Below are 19,119 nucleotides of genomic sequence, written 5' to 3'. Positions count from 1 at the left end.
AGGGCTGAAAAATCAGAGATTCCCTGAATCAGCTTACCATTTTACAATACTTCTTGATCACCTCTGCAGCAGATGAGCCAAAAACTATATCTTTATCCAAAGAAGAATTTAAAATCTCATTTTTACCATCATCTGGGAAGCACTGAGAATGTAGCCATGCAAATCTCTTCAAAACAGTGCCACTAGCCATAGCCTTTGAAGAAATATTAACTGAGTCACACACACACACACACACACACACACACACACACACACACACACACACACACACACACACACACACACACACACTGTATATCATGAGTCGTGAGACAAAATATTCTTCATACTTTCACAATTAGGCAAGACAAACCTTAACATATGAGCCTGACAATTCAAAATTCGTAAAACCAAAGATGCAGAAGCATACACCTTTTCCATATATTTATCAATAATCTTCACATCCTAATAAAAACTAGTAGGACTGGGATTAACTAAATGTTTAGCAGCAGAAAGACTAAGTAAAGCTATAGCTGCTGAATCAGGTACAGGAAGAGTTTATAAAAACTTAAAAGACTGAGGAACTTTATAAATCTTGTCTGCCTTTTTAGCGGGAACTGGCCGACTGTCAGGAAAATTGCAGGCAGCAACACACACACACACACACACACACACACACACACACACACACACACACACACACACACACACACACACACACACACACACACAGACCCTCCATAGCAGACAGAATAGGAGGAATTGGTACAGGATCTGGAAATTCCTTCTGTTACAGGTAATAGCATTTTCTTAGGGACTGAGAAACATCAGAGTTCTCCCAGTGAAAACAATGTCAGTTTCTGGAAATAGCCTTAGAGAAAGAGACCCCCAAGGCAAGTCAGAAACTGAGCTCTCCTCTGAATTTGACTCAGAAATCTAAGGAGAAAACTCTGTCGCTTTATCCTCCTGCCCAGATTCAGAATCTTGAATCTTTTAATGAAAAGAGGTATCTCTCTTTCATTATCAAAAACTACTTTACAAGAAGATCAAAAGCCTGAATTAAACCCTTAGCTAAGCCCGGTAAACTTCTCTTGCTTAAAGAAATTTGATGAGGCGTAGATACTGCTCAGTTTTCTGTTTCTTTTTGGCAGGAGAAATGGGACCGGTAGTGTTATTAATGGTGACAGCAGCTTCTCCAGGGGTGGGCACAACATTTTGACAAAATGGGGAAGCCTTACCTGTTCCCTCTCACAGGACTGACAAGAGTGGTGCTCCCTTGCCCACTGAGGGGACCCCAACTGCTACAGAGGACATGGCTAACCCCAGGCCATAGTAACTGTAGTTGCTATACCGGCAGGATCTGGGGTAAAATATGAGGGCTTTGAGGTACAACTAATGGCCACAGCACAGTCACCCACCTGCAGCTAAGGCAAACTGCTAGCCTGCTGTGATGGTAAAGGCTGTTTGCATAAAATTTTCTTTTTGTGGTTGGAAGAAGGATCGACCATGGGACTGACAGATTGTTCCATTGTAAAGCCCAAAATGGGGCCACTTTCTAAAGGAAAGCAAGCAGCTAATCCAGATAAAAACAAAGTCACTTTTTTTGCAGACAAACAAAGTAGAAGTCACTTTAAAACACTTTAGTAGTCCCACAAAATAAAATAAACACAATTGGACTTTTGCTAACTTTAAACAACTTTTAAACTGACAAGAAAAAAAAGAGCACTTCCTTTTAAAAGTACAGTACAGTCTTGTGACAGTCCATTAAAAGACAAACCCTTAGTTTTAAAAATAATGTTACTGAAGAGGAAAGCATCAGTAATAAATACAGTTATTAAATGAAGGGTTTTTTTCCCCCAAAGGGAACTTATTTGCCCAGCAAAGGAACAAAACAAGTCGTCCATCGATATTCAAAAGCCACAGAAGACATATTCTTTGGCAATTGTCATGTCTCCACTCCTATGTGTGTGCCTGTCTGTCCCATGCATTCTTGAATTCAGTCATTGCTTTTGATAATAGTATCTCTTAGGGAAAACAATCAAATTTACCCACTATCTTTTCAGTAAAATCATACCCATATCCTTTCTTTTAAAATGTTCACCTGTATCTTTACATTGTATGATCTAGTTCTCATACATGTATTTTTAAAGGATGATACACCATATTTGAATTATATGGATTCCCTTTTGGTACTTAACATTTTAGTATGTGCTCCTAGCCTCATCCCTTTAAAATTACACATGCTAAATTCTATGTCATGTTCTCTCTCCCCATCTTTCTGTGCCTTTATACATCTTCTGATTCAACTGTGCACCATTTAGCTGTCATTTTCTGTGCTAACCCTATGCCATCTATGACTTTACAAAGATAAGGTCTTCATAAGTGCATGTAGTACTTACAATATTCTTTTTTTATGGGGGAGGGGGTATTTTCTCCTCTGCTTCCTTCTGACAAGTGCCCCACATCATTGTCAGGTCTGCTGGTACTCCAATTCAACCCGAGACTAACTTTGTAATTTAACTGGGGCATACCCAGATCCTAAGGATGTTTGGGGAGGAGGACACTGCCCATCATCTAACTGGGTTTTCATCATCTACCCTTTTTTTTTTTACATTTTTTTGACATACCTATGTTTCCCCATCCCTTTCAGCACCCAGTGGTTCACATTTGGGGGTGGGCATGCAATGGGGATATGTGGGGTTTTGCTTTGCCCCCACAGCAGCTCAGCCATATTATAGGTTCATAGTTGCATAGGAGATTACTAGGCTAATAGCTTAAGGGTCCTTACAAGACTAGCCAATTTTACCCAATATATGGTTCCTAGGGGCAAGAGGATGCTGTGGGCTTGCCCCTGTACATGAGGGACATAGGCACTACCCCAGGTGTGAACTGGCAATTCCTCATCCATTGATCCAAACTGCATTTGAAGAGGGCCAGGGAAGGGCTCTGCTTAATGTGAATAGGAAGCATGTTGCAAAGAAGGGGCAATCTCTGAAACACATATCTGTTTCTCCAGCATGCTTTGTTTGAGTCACTGACTAAGTTTAGATCCCTAGGTCAGATGACCCTTGTGCTGTCTGACTTGTGGATGATATCAGCTCTATCAGAGCTGGATTTGTGAGTGCCTTGTAGATCAGGTGTAGGTCACTCCTTAATAGTCGGTAGGAGACAGAGTAAAGGGATAGGGCTTTTACTCTATCTGCATAGTCCATGTTGTTTACACCCTGTATTTTCTTTGTAACTTTATAAGGAACCTTTGAGGATGCTCCACCTGCTATAAGTGCCTAGTCAAGTGCATGCCTAATGGTGTGCTCTTCTCGATTATTGGTCTAATGAGGGGTGAGTACAGTGGGACTATAATTTCCTTGGAACTGGATGCCAAACCTTTACTTATAAGTTGTTCCACATAAAAGGATTTCCTCACCACTGTGGACACATGGCAGTCAAAATTCAGGCTACTGTCTATCTGTCTGTCTAGATCTCTCACCTCTGAGTCAACTCTAAGGGGTGTGCTATTGATGTTGTAATTTGTAGGGGTATTTGACTTCCAAAGGGTATGATAATGCATTTTTATTTCACATTTAGTTTTAGGCCATGGTTCTGGTACCAATAATTTTTCTGATCTATACCATCCTGAAGGATATCTATATCACTGGGGGATTCAATCACCGTTCCCAGCTTGCAGTTGTCAGCAAACTTTGTCATCCAGAGGCTTTCCACCTTTGTTTTGACTTCAGAGAAGTATATTTTTAACAGATGTGCTCCCAGTACTGACCCCTGTGGCACACCAGTAGTAAATGGCCTCTTGCTGGATCTGCATTCACCCACTTTAACCACATGTGATCTTTCTGTGAGCTAATTGGCTGGACATCTGGTAACATAGGCATTTATGGCCAGTTTTGTGAGTTTATTTATAAGACCTGAGTGGGATATTGTGACAAATGTGTTGGCCAAGTCAAGGTAGGCGGTATGTACTGTTTTACACTCATCCTTGGCCTTAGTGACTTTCTCAAAGAAATCCACCAGATTCAGCAGGCATGACCTGCTCTTGCTAAAGACAAATTGGATTGAGTCCAGTGTTTAGAGGTCTCCTATGTCATTGTTTAACAAGTCCATGATTATTCTTTCCATGGCCTTACATATAAGACTAGTCCAACTTATGGCTCTGTAATTTCCCAGGTCAGTAGATGGTCCCCCTTTATACAAACGGATGACTGTTGCTGTCCTCCAGTCTGTTGGGACAAAGCCAGTCTGGAGGCTGTGGTTAAATAGAGATCCTAATGGATCTGATAAGTTCTGATTTAATCTGTTTAACAGGCATCCTGGTATATTGTCATGCTCCGTTAAAGCTGTTTTTTTAGCTTTAGAGAGTGCAGTGGCAACCTGTTCTTTGGTGATAATTGGCAGTGGAGAAGTGGAGAGTATTTCTTGGGGAAGAACTGGGGGGGATGTTGAGGTGAAGTTTGAGCTGAATTTGTTGGCCAGCAGATTTGCTATGACTTCTGGCTGAGTATAGGTGATGCCATCTTCAACTAATCCTGCATATTGTTGGGTATTGCCCTTGTGATTGTGGACATAACTGAAAAATGCCTTGTGGTTATCCTTAGCTTTGGAGGCTATTTTTACCTTGAAGTCTGAGACTTGGCTCGTATCCTGATTCACTTGTTTAGACTAATGAGGGAGTTATTTCTCTGTTGTGCACATTCCCTCTTACTTCTTGATAGGATTTTCTTTCTTTTGTTGTACAACAAATTAATACTTGGGGTCCACCAGGGTGGCTTGTTTTTTGCAGTTTGACTTGGGTTTATTTTGGTCTGGTACTGCCGTTTTTATGCAGTTGTTTATATGATCATACAGGGCTATTGTATATGTTTCTGCATAGGTTTCTGTATTTTCTGGATTTGGGGAGCTTAGAAACTAGCAATGCCATCCTTTAACAGAGCATAATTTACCTTAGAGAAGTTCTTAAAGTTTTTTTGGGTTAGGTGGAGGAGCTAGTTTTGCCTTTATTTCAAGGGAGACCACATTGTGATCTTATCTTACTAGTGAGGACATAATACTGGGGGGTGCAGCACTCTCCCATATTTATGAGTACTGGATCTAGGATATCTGGTCCTCTATTGGGACTGCAGACCAGCAGCTCCAGTGCATTTGAATTCAAGTCAAGAAATCTTTGGGTCTGCATGTTAGTGGTTGTGTATGTCTCTCAATTAATGGAGGGGTAGTTAAAATCACCCATGAATATGACACTGTGCTGGATAGTGAGTAATTTTACTAAGTGGATGATATATGGGTTTCCTGGTTCAGAGTGGGGGATCTGTAGCTAGTAAGAATATGGCAATGGATTTTTCCCGTGGTTAGTTGGACATGGAGTAGCTCGAGCATGTCATATTGTTTGATCAGCCATGAGGTGTGCTTATCCTTTATGCAGATAGATACATCTACATCTTTAGCTCTTTCATGTTCAGTGGTTAGTCAGAATGTATGAAAGGTATTATAAGCATGCACTGCTGGAGTGCTTTTGTAGGCTTTGAAGTAACTGCTCAGATGTCAGCATTCTCCAGAGCAAGAAGAACTTCTAGGGAGGGCAATTTCTTGTTGATCCTTCTAGCATTGAGCAGTAATACCTTTAACTTTCCCTGAGTAGCTTTTATTATGTTGAAAGATTTGCCTGTTTGGCAATGTCTAAAAAAGGCACTATACGGGTGGATAATGTTTTGTCCAATATCCAAAGGCCTAGAGGTGACAGGTGAAAACCATACCTGGCAAAGCAGAGTGGCCTATTACCCATGTCCTTCCAGGCTGGCAAGTATCGGACCCCTTTAGAATAACAGCAGTTGCTAAGCTAATTGTTAAACCCGATCATTTTCTGCTGGTATTGTAGCATCATCCCTAGAGATGTTAGAATTCTGCTCAATACCTGTCTGTGACACATATTCCGAGAGCTCAATCATGTCCCTCTTCATATAGTCCAAGGAGGGACATCTCAGATCATTCACACTCACATGGACTATATCTGAGTCAAACTGGTACTTAGGGGTAAGTGACCTGAATGCTTGTGTGATTTGGTGAATCCTAACCCTGACAGGCAACTAACTGTAACCTTACTCTTATCCAGCCTGGTAAGATGGACATCAGTAAGTCTCACAATGGATTCTCCTGTCACCAGAATTTTGGGTCATGGAGTGATTCACCTCATGGATTTGGTAGTTGAGGCAGAATGAGATGTGGCTTTATGTATTGTGATGAGAACTGTCTTGTCTGTGTGCATGTGGAGTTTCTGAGGACTGCACCTGAGAGGCCTTTGACATTTGGGTAAGTTACATGTGAGCACCTCCAGATATGTGGGTCTATGTGTGTAGTCCTTTGTGGGTGTGGTGACTGATATGTGTGTGTGTGTGTGTGTGTGTGTGAGCCACTGATGATCTGTTTGTTGTTTTTTGTGTCTGTATGTGAGAGTCTAGCCTCCAATGTCAATGTGTAACTACATCTCTCACATGTTGTACATTATCTGTTCAAGAATTAAGTGGTTGTCAGTGTACATAAGGCAATTGTTAAATTCCCTCAGAATACCCATGTCCACCAAGCTGGATGCAGAGATAGTGGGAAAGTGCCCATCCATGGTTGTAGGTTCTAATATGTACTTGAAAGGAAATTGTTTCACAATAATTATATTATAATTTACTTCAGGTGTTTTATGCACACAGCCTATTGTAACAAAAAAAAATGTTTGCTGTTTTCTCTCATTGTATTTTAATTTTTTAGTATGATGATTCATATGGAGGTGTAGGAGATCTATCAATGTTTTGATTGGCTGCTGGTTTGTTACATTGGTATATATCAGACACTTTAAATTGTTTTAATTTTCTGCTGAAGTTTGGTGAGTCTACCAGACAAAAGCACTTACCATTTGAATAAATTGTTGGATTTTACTTGCATCTACTTTTTTCCACTTGTGGTTACCATTTTCCCTGCTGCATTTGTTTTTTATAGTAGGATATTCATTGTCCTAGAATTGAACACCAGACAATCTGTAGAGGTATATTAGAGAAGCCAGTACTCAAAGCACGTGCCTCAGGAACACAGACAGCATGACAATCCCTGAATAAACATTTCACTGCCATGCAGTCACAAGCTGTGATGAGTTATCATTGTCCAGTTTAAAAATGGATATGAACAACTATGTACAATGGTGTTTATGTAATGTCATTTCATTTACATAATGTTGCTCCTTTCAGGAATTGAGCAGCAAACCATGTGACTCTCCTGACTAATGGCATCTGGATGAACCACAAGTGCCACAGTGGAGGTCTTACCACTAACATGACAATCCACCTATGCTAACTTATTACATTAGAGATGTATGTGTGGTAAGCAACTTCTAAGATGAAAGGGATGATGGATGCCTCATACCATTGCAAATGGATACATTATAACTGTGGTACATGTCACTCGTGCATCACAGTATAAGACACAATGATACTAACAGGCACTGAAAGAGGATGTTGAACACATGAGCATTTGATAGCAGGCACTACATGATATTTTGCAGAATGAATGTACTGTATTAGAAATGTCAGCACATTTGTGACATATGTGGTTATGTGAAGGCATTACATCATGTTATTGCTGCAAGGGATGTGTATTGCTATAATTGTTATACTAAGTCAACAGACAGTATGTTGTCTCATTCACTCATGCTTGAGGATAACATATCCTACATATGTTACATAAAGTAAACATAATCAAATGTCATCATTATTCTGACTAAAAGCATTGCTAAGTGAAACATTATCATAGCATTTAGTAAGAGGGGTCAACATCTATATCAGTAGAAGGATAATGTGCTTAACAACAGTGTTAGTGATGTGTACAGTCAAAATAACACTGACACAGCGTAGTCTGAGCAGTAATGGATGGATTTCAAATAAGTGCCCAGGATCACAAACTAGACATCAATGCTTGAATCACAAGGGCCACATGACTATGTTGTGATATAACTGAAATAGTGCACAGTTAAATGGATGACATCATCACTGTTTTTTCGCTGTTTATGTTAAAAAGTGTTCAAAGTGCATAATAACAATGTACAGCTACGCATCATATCTTCTTTTGAAAAGTACTATACACAGTATGAGAGTGAAAGACACACTCACAGCTGAACTCAAACATCCTACATATGTAGTTACACAATGTGCAAAGCACACTATCAAAGTCATGTAATACAAGAGAGTTTGCACTCCAAATGTGACATACTGGAGGTATATGTAATCACTGTGTGGCCAAAAAGTTATTTTCCCTAGCGATGCTAGGATTTGCTAGTGTTACAAGAGTGCCACTGTTATTCAATCTCATAATTAGAAGGATACATAAAGGTGGTTATGAGGTGACCAGTAGTATATGACAGTAATAAATGACCCACTATTGAAATAGTGATGGAATCGTCATTCTATTGGAGTAGTGATAGAATCAAACCACCTACTTATCCACTTACACCATCTATACAGCAGTTTATCAGCAGCCAGTGCCACAGGAGAATAATAACTACAATTGGGACATAAAGTATCTATGAAGGGATGGCATTAGCAGTGTATTGGCAAGGAGATTTATCTGGTGACATTAATTTACAGCCAATCAGGGCTTGTAAACATTGCCACTGCATATGTGTGTAAAACAATTATGACTCCATTGGTAGACACACTTGTAGAAGTTGAGCACTGCTGCATTTGAACATCCTCCATATCTAATTACACATTCTAGAGAATAGCGTAAAACATGCTAGCACTACAGCAGATGTCTGATTTTTAAGGGGGCCACTTTTTTCAGATGACCTGATCAGTGTGTTTCATACAGAATGTTTCCATAAAAGTTGGTGTAGAACTGTGTGCACATTTAAATGCATTCTCTTCAGGGGAAGTAGAAACATCAACAAGCATTACACACACACACACACACACACACACACACACACACACACACACACACACACACACACACACACACAGTCTCCCATGGTGGGTATCGAACCCCATAAATATATACCACAACAGTATGGCATCTAGTGCAAGACTGTTTTTTGTCAGGATAGCCTCATCAGTGTTATTCACAGAGGATGTTTCTAAAAAAATAGGATAATGTAGATGTGAGAACATTTGAATGTATTATTCTTAGCGAAGTGTATACAGCACATAGTGTTACACATGCATGCAAACAAGTCTCCCACATTGGGTATCAAACCTCCTACTAGTCTAGATTATACAATTTAAAGAGCATTGTACTAGCTGAAAGTGCCACAGGAGGAGCCTAATTATTAAAAGGGAGACAGTGCACTTTTGTCAGAATGACCTCATCAGTGGGTCTCATACAGGATGTAACTGTAAAAATTGGAATAAGGGAGTTGTGAGAACATTTAAATGCATTTTTCCTAGAAGAAGTCAATAGAGCACCTAGTGTTATCCACAGTGTCACACATACATGCATCTTCTGTGTTGGGCATCAAACCACCTACTTGTCTATGTTACATGATCAAGAGATCAATGTACTTATTGCAAGCACGATAGGAGAATTCTGACTCGTAAGGATAGACATGGCACTTTTGTCAGGATGACCTCATCAGTGTGTCTCATACAAGATGGTACTGTAAAAATTAGAATAACAGAGTCATGAGAGGAGTTAAATGTATTCTTCTTACAAGAAATGGATACAGCACTAACTGTTACACACCGTCTCATACACCCAAGTCATCCATGTTGGATATTGAACCTCCTATCAATCTAGGTTACACAATCTAAAGAGCAATGTAATCTTTGCAAGCACAAAAGGGGATGCTTGACTGTTAAGATGAGACAGCACACTTTTGTCAGTGTGTCTCATACAGGCTGTTACTATGCCAATTGGAGAAAAGGAGTTGTGAGAACTCTTAAATGCATCATTCTCATGAGAAGTAGATATAGCACCAAGTACTACACACAGTCTTACACACACAAGTCTTCCATGTTTAGCATCAAATCTCCTACCTATCCAGATTAGGTAATCTAGAGAGCAATGTACTATTTGCAAGTACCACAAGAACAGTCAAATTCTTAAGAGTTGATATTGCATTTTTATCAGGATGACTTCATCAGTGTTTCTCATATAGGATGTTTCCATATAAATTGGTATAAGTAAGTTGCTTACAGATTTAAACACATTCTTTTTAAGGGAAGTGGAGATGTCAACAAGCATTATACACATACATTCATGTCTTCTATGGTGGGTATCAAACCTCCTGCCCATCTAGGTTACACAGTCTAGACAGCACCGTACTAATCTCAAGCAGCATGATAACTTTTAGTCTTAAGGGGAGAGAATGCATTTTTGTCAGGATGACCTTATCAGTGTGTTTCATACAGCATATTTCCATAAAAATTGATATAAGGGGGCTGTGCATACATTTAAATGCATTTGTTTCAAGGGACGTAGTGACAACAACAAGTATTGTATCCACACACACATACCAGTCTAACATAGTGGGTACTAAATATCCTAACTATTGAGTTACATACTCTAATGAGCACTGTAGTAGTTGCAAGCACCACATGAGAAGTCTAACTCTTAAGGGGAAAGAGTGTACTTTAGTCAGGATGACCTCATCAGTGTGTTTCACAGAGGATGTTTCTGTAAGAATTGAGATAATGGAGATGTGAGAACATTAAAATATATTATTCTCAGGAGAAGTATATACAGTGCCTAGTGTTATATAAATAAGCTTTCTATGACTTATATAATCCAGAGAGCAATATACTATTTGCAATTGCCACAGGAGAATTCTGACTCTTAAGGAGAGACATTGTACGTTTAGCAGGATGACCTCATCATTGTGTCGTATACAGTATGTTACTGTAAAAATTGGAATAAGGGAGTTGTGAGAGCAGTTAAATGTATCCTTCTAAGCAGAAGTGAATAGAGTACTAAGTGTTACACACATACAAAAGTCTTCCATGTTGGGCATCAAACCTCCTACTTATCTAGGTTACACAATTTATTTTTTTTTATTTTTATTTATTTTACATTTGTTGACTGGGCTAGTCTAACTGGATTTATTTCCATTTTCAGTAGAGGCCTGGGGAGAAAAGCTCCAAATGTTTACAATGTTAAAAATCATGAAAATAAACATTACAAATTTTGAGAGCAAATAGATCACAATTGTTACATAAATAATGAAGATTTGCAATCTAGACAGCAGTGTACTAGTTGCATGTGCCACAGAAGAAATCTGAATCTTCAGGGAAGACAACACTTTTGTCAGGATGACCTCATCAGTCTCATACTGGGTGTTACTGTAAAAATTGGAATGATGGAGTTGTGAGAAAAGTTAAATGCATTCTTCTTAGGAGAAATGGATACAGCATCAAGTATTACACACAGTCTCTTTTACACAAATCTCCATGTTGGACATCAAACCTACTACCTATCTAGCTATACAATTTTTACAGCACTGTATTAGTTGCAAGCGCCACAGGAGAAGCTGTACAATACCTATGCGAAATCAAACACTGGAATATTTGTAAAAGGCAATGTTTGGAAGAGATGTGCATCTCAGGTTGTGCAATCCATATGTGTGCACAAGACAATGTAGCATCACAGGATTATGACATGTAATGACATCCTTTTATAATGAAATGCAGCTACTGTCTTTACTGTACATTGTGTTACTGTGAGGGACAGTGACATGTTATACAACTGAAGCATCTTCTCTGAAACACATTGATGATGTCATCCTGAATAATATACAATCTCTCCCATGAGAGTCATATTTATTTGGTGGTGCTTTTGACTAATACAGTGCTCTATAGATTGTATTAATTACATAAGAAGGAGTTTTGATGACTGACATTGAAGATGTGTGTGTGTGTGTGTGTGTGTGTGTGTGTGTGTGTGTGTGTGTGTGTGTGTGTGTGTGTGTGTGTGTGTGTGTGTGTGTGTGTGTGACTGTATGTATCACTTGGTGTTGCCACTTCCCTGAGAATAATAATACATTTAACTGTTCTCACAGCTCTCTTATCCCTGTTTTTATAGTAACATTCTGTCTGAAATACACTGATGAGGTCATACCAATAATACAGTGCTCTTTAGATTGTGTAACTAGATAGGAGGTTTGATACCCACCACAGTGACACATCTATGTGTGCAATGCTTGCTGGCATCTCTACGTCCCTGAAGAGAATGCATTTAAATGTGCACACAGTTCTCTTATACCAATTTTTCCCAGAACCTCTTGTTTGAAACACATCAATGAGGTCACTTTGACAAAAGTACAATGTCTCCCCTAAGAGTCAAACTTCTTCTGTGATGCTTGTGAATAATGCAGTGCTTTCTAGATTGTGTAACATAGATACATAGGAGGCTCAATGCCCAACATAGAGAACATGTGTGTGTGTGTGTGTGTGTGTGTGTGTGTGGGAACATGTGCATCACTTTGTGGTGTATCCACTTCAACTGAGAATAATGCATTTAACTGTTCTTACAGCTCTCTTATCCCAATTTTACAGTAAGATCCTCTCTGAAACAGACTTATGAGGTTATCCTGACAAAAGTACAATATCTCCACTCTAAGTCAGACTTGTGGTGCTTGCAACTAATACATTACCCTCTAGATTGTGTAACCCTGATAGGTAGGAGGTTCAATACCTGCCATGGAAAACTTGCACATATGTGTGTTCAATGCTTGTTGCTGTCTCTGTCATTGGAGAAGATGTATTTGAATGTGTAAACAGCTCCCTTATACCAACCTTTATAGAAAAATCCTTTATGAAACACACTGATGAGGTCATCCTGACAAGAATGCACTCTCTCACCTTAAGAGTCAGACTTTTCCTGTGGTGCTTGCAAATACTACAGTGCTCTCTAAATTGTGTATCCTAGATTTGTAGGAGGTATAATACCTGCCATTGAAAACTTGTGTGTGTGTGTGTGTGTGTGTGTGTGTGTGTGTGTGTGTGTGTGTGTGTGTGTGTGTGTGTGTGTGTGTGTGTGTGTGTGTGTGTGTGTGTGTGTGCATAATACTTGTTACTGCCTCTATTTCCTTGGATATATTTCATTTAAACGTGCACACAGCTCCCTTATACCAACTTTTACAGAAATACCTTGTATGAAACACACTGATGAGGTCATCCTGATAACCGTGCACTCTCCCTTAGCAGTCAGACTTCTCCTGTAGTGCTTGTGAGTAATACAGTGCCTTTTAGACTGTATTACCTAGACATGTAGGAAGTTCAATACTCCTCACGAAAACCTTGTATGTGTATGTAATGCTTGTCACTGTTTCCATTTCCCGTGGAAATGTGCACACAGCTCCCTTATACTAACTTTTATGGAAAATTATGTATGAAACACACTGACGAGGCCATCCTGACAAGAGTGCACTCTCTTAATCTAAAAGTCAGACTTGTCCTTTGGTGCTTGTGAGCAACACATTGTTCTCTAGATTGTGTAAACAAGATAGGTAACAGGTTCAATACCAGTATGGTAGACTTGTGTGTGTATCAGGTTGTTTGTAGTTAGGTGAGTATGTGCTCTATCAATCCATACTCTGGATACATTTTTTAAAATCGAAAATGACTCCACCATCCCGTAAGCCCACCTTTCACAACCACAACTTCATTGGTACACAAGGATGCAGCTAGGCATACCACTTGTAATGCAATTATTACAATTTTCTATGCATTATGTAAAGAAAACTTTGCTTATTAGGCAATAATCTGCCCAGAGATTTGTAAATTAATGCTTCAAATAACAGTGTCATGGGTTGAAAGATAGCCATTTAATATTTTTAGAGGGAAAGTGATGCAAACATTTGTTAAGTGGGGTGAGGGAAGAATGCTTCCATTTTCAAATGGCAGGCATTTTGTGTGACATCACTTAGACCACACAATTACATTATATTGTCTACTTATACTCCTGGTTCAACACGCTGATGAGGTCATTGTTTCACATGTGAATTGAAGTTATCTGAATGTCAGACATTTCCTCTTATGCATTCTCTCTAATGTCTAACTAGATAGGTAGGATGTTCAAATATAGCAGTGATTAATTCTGCAAGTATGGCTGCCAATGGAATCATGATTGTTTTATACACACATATGTACTGGCAACTTTTACAAGCCCTAATTGGCTGTAAAAATAGCATTATCAGATAAATCTCCTTGCCACTACACTGCTGATGTCATCCCTTCATCGATGCTGAATGTCTCAGTTGTAGTCATTATTCTCTTTTGGTGTTGGCTGCTGACCATGTGCTATGTAGATGGTGTAAATGCATAGGTAGGTGATTCGATGCCATCACTGCTTCAATAGTGTGACAGTTAGTGTCATATGCTATTGTCCACCTCACAACCACCTTTATGTATCCTAATTATAACACTGAATTACAGTGGCACTCTGTGACACTAGCAAATCCTAGCATCCACTGGGAAAATGAGACTTTATCCACACAATGATTGCATACTGCTAACATATCTGCAGTATGTCACACTTGGAGTGCGCATTATTCTCTATTGTGTGACTTTGATAGTGTGCTTTTTACATTGTGTAACTACATATGTCAGATGTCTGAGTCCAACTGTGAATGTGCATTTTATCCTCATACTGTGGATACTATTTTGCAAATACATATGTGATGTGTATCTGTACACTGCTTTTATGCTCTTCAAACACTTTTTAGCGTAAACATTCTTCTAAGAAACAGTGGTGATGTCATCCATTTAACTGTGCACTTTCTCAGCTGTACCTCAACATGGTTGTGTGGTGCTTGTGATTCAGGCAATGATGTTTAGCTTGTGATCTTGGGTAATTAGTTCTGTTGCATCCATTACTGCTCAGACTACACTGTGTTAGTCTTACTGTGACTGTACATGCCCTTTACATTATCAGGCACATTTGCTTTGTACACTTACAGATGTTGATCCCTCCTACTAAAAGCTAGGAGCATTTGTCACATAACAATGCTTTTATTCAGACTAAGGATGTAATTTGCTTTCATGTTCCTTACATAACATATGTAAAAATGTTATCCTCTGGCTCAAAGGGATGAAACAACATGCTGTTGTCTGCTGCAGCAATTACATGCACATATATCCCTGCAGAAATAACCTGATGTAATACCTTTGCATAACCACATATCTCACAATTGTACTGACTTTTATACTGTGGTGCATTCATCTTGTAAAATATTATGCACTGTCTGCTGTCAAATGCTCATGTGTTCAACAGCCACATTCAGTGCATGCTACCGTTGTTGTGCTTTACACTGTAATGCATGAATGACATTCACCACTGCTTTGTGCTTTACACTGTAATGCATGAATGACATGCACCACTGCTATAATGAGTCCATTTACAGTGTGAGAGTCCTCCACAATTAATTTAATCTCAGAGTTTGTTTACCAGACATACATATGATGTAATAAGTTAGCATCACAATATTATCATATTAGTTCTAAGACTTCCATTGTGGCAGTTGTGGTTCAACTATTTGTCATTTGTCAGTAGAGTCACATTGCTTGCTGTTCAGTTACTGATAGAGGTAAACTTATACAAATGTACTGATGTTACATAAACACCATTGTATCTAGTCATTCATATTCATTTTTATGTTGGACGATGATATATAATCACAGGTTGTGATTGCATGGGAGTGAAATGGTTATTCAGGGTATGTAATACTGTGAGTGCTCCTGTGGCATGTGGGTTGATTATTGGCTTTCATAGCATACTTACATAGACATACCACTGTTCAGTTCCGGAACAATGTGTGTCCTATTTGATGGAAACAGCTTCCTTGACAAAGAGTCAGTCATATTGTAGTGCTCAGTGTTGTGTGGTCAGTAACATGCATAGCTCCTATCCGGCATTTGGATTAAATCTGATTGTTCATATTATATCCATATCTCTTTGTTAATGCACACATTCCCTTCAGTTATTTTGTGACATTCTCCAACTCCCTTGCTATCTGATGTGGCACATGCTGTCAATACAGGGTTCTGGAGTATAAAACACAGGGGTTTGAATCTGGTAACATCTGTCTGTCAATGTGTCAGACAACTGTGGCTTACACACAGTCACATAACTAACTTTTCCAAGCATTTTCATAACAGGTAGGTTATCAGTACACGTTATATGGTATGACAGTGCTGTACGGCCTTTGAAGGTGTTCTTCCTAATGTGACTGATATCGCTATGATTGTGGTGCCCGTGATTGTTATCCACCTCTATGATATTTGTTCACATGTGTGCTCTAAAAGGACATGATACAAATGCTTCTTAGGTCATTACCTGCCCACATGCATTACCTATTCACAAGATAATTGTGCTCTGTATTGCATGTCTTCAAGACATGTGATGAATACTGCAATTGATTTTGTCACAATATACAGCTTAATGGCTGATGTATGATTCTATAAACATGTCTTGCTGTATGGCATGAAGTAAGACCATCAAGGAATGTGATTGGTTCTCTGTTACAACACTTTCTACTCTGTTGCTTCTGGTAAATTATTGTTCTGTTTCTGTTCCCTGTGATTGCATGTGAGCATGACCAGTATTAAAATATCAGATGTTTGCAAATCAGCACTGGAAAAACAGGAGTCCTGAGATGTCATCTCTTCAGTCTTGTCATTGGTCACTTAGGTATGCTGGTTGTTATTAGACTGGCATGTAGCATTTATATAACCATACAACACTTCCTTGTCTATTACATGCTTGTAGGTGATAAACCCCTTTCCAATTGGTGCCACTATCATTTTTGTACAAAAACATGCACATTTCTTTGTTCTTGACATTGCAGCTGTAAGTTCCTTTTGTTCTTGTCTATACATGGAGAGGTGGATAATACAGTGATGCTGTCAGCTTTCATACATCAAGTCCTTGTATATACATTCTTATATACAATAAATGCATTCTGTGCATTCATCCCATAATGTATCTTCCATCCTTGCTGTTGTCTCAAGTCAACATTTAGTTCACATGTATATCACATTTTCAGTCCGCCTTGTTTCACTGCAGCTTTATGTCCCTGTCATTCTTTATCAGCATGTCCGTTATTATTTATGTGCATTACTGCGGGATTGACATTCACAGTAATTATCATTACATCAATCTTGTAGGTTTTATGTCCTCAGAAATGCTTCTTAAATAATTTTTTCGCATTTGCCAGCAGGATATGAGTAGAGTTTAAACATTTCCTTTCTCCAGCATTATCACACCATTATAACACAGTTTTGTGTACCAGTTTCCCATTTCACTTCCTCTTGTTCCACATTGTTTCCCTGTGCTTGCCTTTAACTATGTCTGGGCTATAGTGCATGCTTGCATCTGAGTATTCTCTTTATGTGATCTGTTTTATTTACATTGTGTGCTGGTGCTTGAAGCACGTTTTGATGGCTGCGAACACTATTGCTCAATAACACACTGACATCATGTAGACTTAGTGCAAACACAATAACACACTGACATCATGTAGACTTAGTGCAAACACAATAACACACTGACATCATGTAGACTTAGTGCAAACACAGTAACACACTGACATCATGTAGACAGTGCAAACACAACAACACACTGACATCATGTAGACAGTGCAAACACAATATCACACTGACATCATGTAGACTTAGTGCAAACACAATAACACACTGACATCATGTAGACTTAGTGCAAACACAGCAACACACTGACATTGTGTAGACTTAGTGCAAACACAATAACACACTGACATCATGCAGACTTAGTGCAAACACAATAACACACTGACATCATGTAGACTTAGTGCAAACACAATAACACACTGACATCATGTAGACTTAGTGCAAACACAATAACACACTGACATCATGTAGACTTAGTGCAAACACAATAACACACTGACATCATGTAGACAGTGCAAACACAACAACACACTGACATCATGTAGACAGTGAAAACACAATATCACACTGACATCATGTAGACTTAGTGCAAACACAATAACACACTGACATCATGTAGACTTAGTGCAAACACAATAACACACTGACATCATGCAGACTTAGTGCAAACCAATAACACACTGACATCATGCAGACTTAGTGCAAACACAATAACACACTGACATCATGTAGACTTAGTGCAAACACAATAACACACTGACATCATGTAGACTTAGTGCAAACACAATAACACACTGACATCAAGTAGACTTAGTGCAAACACAATAACACACTGACATCATGTAGACTTAGTGCAAACACAATAACACACTGACATCATGTAGACTTAGTGCAAACACAATAACACACTGACATCATGTAGACTTAGTGCAAACACAATAACACACTGACATCATGTAGACTTAGTGCAAACACAATAACACACTGACATCATGTAGACTTAGTGCAAACACAATAACACACTGACATCATGTAGACTTAGTGCAAACACAATAACACACTGACATCATGTAGACTTAGTGCAAAGCCTACATGATTGTTAATGAATCCCAGGGAGTGTGTTCACGTGCATAGTCATGGCTGGTATGGAAGTGACAGATACCACTGGCTCGGGGGAGGCAATAGGAAGTAAAATTTCCAGGCTCTCTAAAAATGATGCTGCTGTTACATTCAACCTGTGTAGTTCCCTACTCTTGGGTCATTTAAGATCATTCCTGCCTTTGGCCATCTTCCCACTTGAGAAAAGAGATAAGCTGCATCCTCAAATGAAGGGGATAAAGAAAGGGCTGCCTGGCTTATCAGAGTGATCTGGTGGAAAAAAAGATTTCATAAAAAATATTGTGCATATCTATCTATCTATCTATCTATCTATCTATCTATCTATCTATCTATCTATCTGTCTGTCTGTCTATCTATCTATCTGTCTATCTATCTGTCTTTTGATCTATTTATATGGATCTTTTAATACATTCTAACATGCACATTTTTAATAGTCATGTGTTTGTTAAACTCCTGTAACTTAAAACTGCCAAACAATAATAATGTAGCTCAGGATCTGGTGGAGTGATAGACAACAATAACAATAAACAACATGTCATGCTTATGCAATTATGTAGCATTTCACAGAAGTGGGATACATTTCATTCAGCTTAGATGAACTTGAATTTTTTATTTTCTG

This window comes from Protopterus annectens, chromosome 3.part0 (assembly GCF_019279795.1).
Source record: "Protopterus annectens isolate FY-2018-M chromosome 3.part0, PAN1.0, whole genome shotgun sequence".
Taxonomy (NCBI): domain Eukaryota; kingdom Metazoa; phylum Chordata; order Ceratodontiformes; family Protopteridae; genus Protopterus; species Protopterus annectens.
Note: the sequence above shows the minus strand (reverse complement) of the source record.